Source organism: Microtus pennsylvanicus, chromosome 11, assembly GCF_037038515.1.
Source record: "Microtus pennsylvanicus isolate mMicPen1 chromosome 11, mMicPen1.hap1, whole genome shotgun sequence".
Lineage (NCBI taxonomy): Eukaryota > Metazoa > Chordata > Mammalia > Rodentia > Cricetidae > Microtus > Microtus pennsylvanicus.
The window spans coordinates 77,383,735-77,390,658 of record NC_134589.1 but is presented as its reverse complement, the minus strand read 5'-3'; positions in this window follow the sequence as shown (position 1 = coordinate 77,390,658).

Sequence of the window (6,924 nt, the reverse complement as noted above, 5' to 3'; positions counted from 1 at the left end):
TTTTGGGTTTCCATGTGTTTCCTTGTACCTTACATCTAAAATGCTTAGCTTTGGAATGGTCAGCATTGACTACTTCACACCCACCTCACTGAACATGAATTTTTTTTAGACATAAAACGCCCTTCTTTTATGATAGAAGACATTATATCATCTAATTCTGGTCCTCATAAGAGTTACAAAATATCTTAGACATCTATTAGAGTCTACATGCCCAGCAGGCGTCACTTGATATAATTTGACGAGCAGAAAAACTGAGCTGAAGGTTCTTAAAGACGTCTTAAGGTTAGCTTCCTGGCATATTTATAGCTGATACTGCTGTGATCCTCAGCCTTCTTCACCTAAACTCATGGTAGAGACAATGCTGACGCCATACGATTGTGAGAACACGATCTGAGTACACTGACTCAACAAATGTGTTCCAAACTGACTTCTAGGATACTGTGTCAAGTCAGCATCTCAGACATGGCAGAGGAAAGACAGCTGAACCAAGTTCCCGAATACCTGGCTACACATGACGTCAGTGTTCAGACGGAGACTAAACTACAGTGCAGGCTTGGGAAATTCACTCGGTCAGAGAAGGGCTTGCCTTGCAAGCCTGAGGATGTGGGCTCACATAAAAGAGCGAAAGAAAGCAGGCCGGCCAGATACAGGGGTGCTCCTTGTAATATCCGCCCCGTGAGGCAGACAGCCCGGCTAAGTCTGCAAGTACCAGGCTAGTGAGAGCACCCAAGGAACTGGCTGCTCTCTGAGCTCTACACACACGCCATGCTCATGTACCCCCACAAGCACACAACACTATATTGCAAATAGATCTCAAGGTCAAAATTGTTCTATCCCTACCTCAGCATAGGTAGTTTACCGCGAAGTGGGTCGTTGGTGTCTGTTTTGTGTACTATCTTTTGTTAATAAAGATTTCATTGAAATATTTAACTGAGTTGTTTGTAGCATCATTTATCTGTTTGGTAAAGAAATGGCTTAGAGGAGTGTTGAGAGACCTGGGTTGATTTGTTTTGAGTTTGTACAAGAAAATGCCAGCATCCTTTATCATGTCGAAAGGTGAAACTATGCAAACCTCACTACACCTTCTTTTCCACTCCAGGCATTCCGTCGGCCCTACAGTTCACATCTTTAAAACCCAGGGAGGCCACAACACAAGTATCTTGCAGCCCCGAGGAGCACCCCCCACACCACACCGCGCCCCTCCACCGCCCTCACCCTTAGCCAATCATCACTGCGCCTGCGTACAGGAGCAGCCTCGCCCTGTTCCTGAAACTCTGTAGCGAGAGGGCTAGCGCCTCTAGAGGCGACAGTGCATTTAGATTCCTGCTGGGGAGCAGACTGGATAGGTCCCGAGGTCCTGGGTTCCTGGCTTAATTTAGAACAGAGCTGGACCCTGGAACTGGCTCCCGAGCATCCTCGACCTCACCTGACGCTGCAGCCGAGCTGCAGGACCTCAGTTCGCTAGCACTTGAGAGTCTAAGCAATTAAGTTATTTCCTGTGTTCTTCTAATTATGCCGCCCCGCAGATCCGGAAGGTAGGTACTGCCATCCACACGAGGATCTAAAAATCCCAGCCTTCAAGTGACAAAACCAACTTCTCAGGCACATGCCTCAGACGCTCTCGCCCGCGCCTACTTTCCCACTCCTGTCGTGGCTACTGATTTTAGCTACAGCCATGCTTACATCTTATGCCTCTCCAACACCCTCGGGTGGTAGATAAGTCTGTACGGACAATTCCAGGCTAGCCAAGGCTGGACAGTAAGACCCTATTTTTTTGTTGTTGTTGCTGTTTGTTTTTTGGTTTTTTTTTTTTGTTTTTTGGTTGTTTTTTTTTTTTGTTTGTTTGTCTTTTGTTTTCAAAACTTGGTTTCTCTGTGTAACAGTCCTGGCTGTCCAGGAACTGTAGACCAGTCTGGCCTTGAACTCACAGAGATCCACCTGCCTCTGCCTCCCAAGTGCTGGGATTAAGGGTGTGTGCCACTACTGCAAGGCTGAGACCCTATCTTAAAAATAGAATAAAATAAAAACAAGTTTAGTTTGATGAACATACTCCAGGGGTATGTGCGCACATATGTTTCTATAATGTGAACATTCACATTCAACTGATTTTTTCCCTCAATATATGCTTCATAAAAGCGTAAAAACATTTCATTTTGTGATGTTTTTATTTCTATTTTATATCTATAAATATGCTGGCACTGTGTTGCAGAGTATGACCTTGAACTCCTGATCCCCCTGCCTCTACCTTCTGAATGCTGGGGTTACAGGGATGCCCATCACGCTCAGTTTGGAGTACTGGGAACGGAACTCGGGGCTTTTCCTTGTGTTCATTCAGCCCTTTTCCGATCTCTGAAGATGGGCAGGAGACCTCTCTGAAAGTGGACTGTAGTTGTCTTCAGGTGGTACTTTGGGATTATTGTATGTCTCGTTACAGAAAACTCCATCTGCATAAAAGCTGTGAAAATGACTGACGTGTGTCCATCATCTGACTTCATAGTTACCAAACGAAACCTCTCACCATCAAAACTGTCAGACCGTTTCAAAAGATGGCATGGTGGCGTTGCACGGCATAACCTCAGTAGCCCAAAGCCTATACCAGCACCATCTGGTCAGTTGAAAACACTTGGATCACATGAGAGTGCCTTGCTGCGGGCGTCACATCAATCTGTGTATCTGTGTGCCCAGGAAAAGCCCAGGTGCTCACACCGTGGCTGGGTAATTAGTCAAACCTCGTGCGCTCGGAAGCGCATAAATCGCTCTGGCCTGGGATGCCCAGAAGCAGCTTCAGCAACAGCCAGTGATGGGATTCATTCTAGAACTGATTAAATGAGCCAGGACTTCTTACAGCAAGTTCTAGAAGGGCTCAGAGCTAGTCCTCTGAAGGTGGGCATTCAGCTTGCTGAGGCAGCTGACAGGGATGACCGCAGCCAGCCGATGGTGTTCCTGTGATGTATAAAAGGGAGAAACCGCAGGAGTTCCTGTTCTGTGACATTTGCGGTTACCCATGAAAGGGGTCAATGTGTCCCGTCTCCTCAGAGATTTCTTTCTGAAGCACAACCTGGCACTTGACGTGTGTGGCTCCATGTGTACTGATGGTGCCTCCTCTTTCCTAATAGAAAATTCGGAATTGGTTGCCCATGTGAAAAAGAGGTGCCTCATGTCGTGGTCATTGTTGGATCCTCATGCACTTGTCACCAAGAAACTGCCTACAAAAACTAAGGGATGCTCTGTTTGGAAGCCCCTTGCCTCACATTGGTGGTGCCCCTCCCCCAGCACCTCTAGCTGCCAAGTTCCACCCACAGAACACTCTAACTGCCCTAACTCTGGGACCCAATCCCCCATACAAGATGGCCTACATACATGAGACATTCACACTGCACAGAATACCTACACATTAAAAAGAAAAAGGTTTTAAAACCAGTAGCAAATAAATTTCCCATAAAAATATGTGTATTGGGAGAGATCAGTTGTATGTGTTCTTTTCTGATCTTTTATCATACATAAATAGCTCAGCCAGATATCATAGCTTATAACCAGTAGGTGTCACTGCCTGCAGGTTTGGGTGGAAGCGAACATGCTGAGATAGCACCAATGTGACATTAAACATTGATAGAAAAGGCATTAGGGGCTGAAGACCCAGCTCAGCAGTTAAGGGTGTGTATTCTTCTTACAAGGGGTCTAAGTTCAATTCCCAGCACCCACACGAGGAGACTCACAACCACCTGCAACTTCAGTTCCAGAGGAGCCAAGCCTCTGGCCTCCATGCAGGCATCTGCTACTCAAGGACACACACACACACACACACACACGTAAACATAATTTATAATATACATACACACAAATACATACGTAATTCCAAAGTAATAAATCTCTTTCTTTAAAAAGAGAAAGGTTATTAACTCAAATTTATAATGCTCACCCTGGACTTCTGATGTCTCAAACTTGCCAGATAGAACTCTGGCAGGGCCAATTAGCTCCAAACCGTGCTTAAGGGCTTGACCATGTTAGTATTCAGTCATAAGCTGATGGGGATCAAAACCAAACAGACATACACTTCTAAAGTAAAGACTTCATGATACTTGGATTATAATTCAATTAAAAGCATAGCCTCTAGCTACTTATTGTACAGACTTTTGGTCACTAAGCTATAGAAACATGGTGTTACGCTTGACTTTAATACTTAGAAAGCAATGAGAAAGGTGAATTTGAGGCTTCCAGCATCCACCTGAACCTGAATGCCAGTATGAAGCTGTGTTGTAATTTGCTGTCTTTTGTACTTTTAGCTTCTGAGACTAAAGAGACTTAGGGTTCCTTCCTTTTGCTCTACAAATTAACCACAAGTCTTATTCTGATTCAGAACTAGATTTGGTTCTTGGCTTAGTGACTCCTTTGCTATATAGACATGTTAACCAAAGAAAAAGACCACTTGAGAGGAGAGGAGTAGAAGAGAGGAGGGAGATGGCTCAGCAGGTAAGGGCCCTTGCCATCAAGCCCAAGGACCAGTTTGATCCCTAGGATCCGAGTGGTGAAAGAAGAAAACCGACTCTGACCTCCACAAGTACACTGCAGCCCATAATGCCCCCCCCCCCAATTAAATAAATAAATGTAATTTTAAAAAGAGGACTGGTCAATTGATTGTCTTATTTTGACCTGCTCAACATTCATTGATTTGCTTGCTGCTTTTCATCATAGTCCCCTTATTTTCCTTGAGATATTTATCTTCTGGCCACTTCGGTGGGTCCCTGTGGCCTTCTCTTAACGAGACTCAGCCCCAGGGCTTTCCCTGGAATAAACGTGAAAGATGCTGGGCAGGCTAAAGTACCAGAATGTGCCTAAATCTTCCATTAATCAGTTTGGCTAATTAGACTGAGAAGGTGCCAGAAGCTGCAGCCAACAGTCAAAGGAAAAAGATCTCCATCTCATTGCTCCAGCTGCTAAATGCAGCCACGTTCATTTTTCCCCCCTTCCGCTCCTTGAGGCCACACGTTCTCCGTGTTGGAAGCTACTTCCCATGGCAAACCATCCAGAGACCTACCTCATCTGTTTGGTTCCCAATATTCTGAATGAGTAATGGGTAAGTTTTTATTCCAATTTGGTTTTGTGGTTTGGGGCAACTATTACTTATTCTGGACCTCGGTTTTCTCCTCTATAAAATCAAGCTCTTGTAGAAATTCTCCCTGTAGAACCTTTTCATGTTTCCTCCCTAAGAAGTTATATTTCATTTGCTTAATTGTTATGTCTTTGTGGCACCAGCGATTTAGAGACATTTTCCTAGCTATAATCAGAACTAGGCAGTTGGTCTGTGGTATTTGGGGAATTTTTTTTTTGATGGACCATCAGTTTGATTGGAAAAATCACAACTCTATATATTACATCGTTCTAGCAAAAGTCTTACCTACATTTTAAGAACCTGATTTCCCATGTTTTACTTTACACACTTTAAGCTCTATGTGTTCATTCTTATCATGTGTATATATTATGTGTGAGCTTGTGCACGCACATGTGACATGGCACGTGTGTTCATGTCAGAGGACAGCTATGCGAAGACAGTTCCACCTTCACTTGGGTTCCTGGGATCACATCGAACTTGGGTGGTCAGGATTGCACAGCGAGCAGTTTTACCAACTAAGCCACCTCATCTTTCCCGTCTCACCCAGCGTATAACCTGGACTTGCACCTTCAGAAATGAAACTCATCCAGAGCAAGAAGGAAGAAAAAAAGACAACGGCAGAAGTAAGCAAAATAGAGAAAAATGAATAAACCAAGAGTTGGTCCTTTGAAAAGATCAGTAAGGAGCTAAGGAGATGACTCTGTGGGTATGAGCACGTGCTCTACAAGTGTAAGGACCTGAGTTCAAATCCCCATGACTGTTGTAATGGGAGCGGCAGGGCTGCATCCCCAGCACCCTGGCCGCCTGGCTAGCTTATGCTCTGAAATAACAACACACAAACTGTATTCTTTTAAACACTGCTTGGCCCATTTCTATCTAGCCTCTTCTAGGCTAATTCTCGCACCTGGACTAGCCCATTTCTAATCATCTGTGTAGCCCACGAGGTGGCTTACCAGGGAGATTCTAGCCTACGTCCATCCTGTGCCGGAGCTTCATGCGTGTGCCCCCGAGAACTGAGCTATGGCGTCTCCCTGAGGTGTCTGCCCCCAAGAGGAGAGCTGTCGAGTCTGAGCTCACTTCCTCTTCCTCCCAGCATTCTGTTCTGTTTACTCCACCCACCTATGTTTTAACCTATGAGGGCCAAGCAGTTTCTTTATTGCTTAACCAATGAAATCAACAGGTTGATATATGACACTCCCACATCACCATGACCCATATGAAAAGTTCGGCGTGGGTGTACCTGCCTGTAAGCCTAGTACTGGGGATTGGAGACAGGTGGATCCCGAGAGCTTACTGACCAGCAAGTCTCACCATATCAGTAAACTTCTGGTTCAGTAAAAGACTTAATAAGACAAATAGTGATAGAGGAAAACCCTATGTCCTCCTCAGGCCTCGACATATACAGTCGTGGGTGCATGCACCTACATACTCATGTGCATGTAACACACACACGAGATCAATAAAAATGGCATACCTTTATCTAGCATATCATAGTCATAAAAACCTCAAAGTCAGGAATTAAGAGGACATTATTATGAACCTTGACAATTTTTTAAATGCTTCTACAAATGCTATGAACAATAATTATAAACAACACATTTGATAATCTAAAAAGAAATGGGGAAATTCTCCTAGGAGGACTTATAGTCCCAAAACTGATTCAAGAAAAAGTAAAAAATCTGAGCAAACTTTAACAAATAGAGAGCATTTATCAGATTTTTCAGTACGACACTGGAAGATCCAGGAGTGTGTGGTACAGCTTTGCCAGCTTTGGTGAGGGCCCTGTTGCAGATGGTAGCACAGCGGCAGACCAT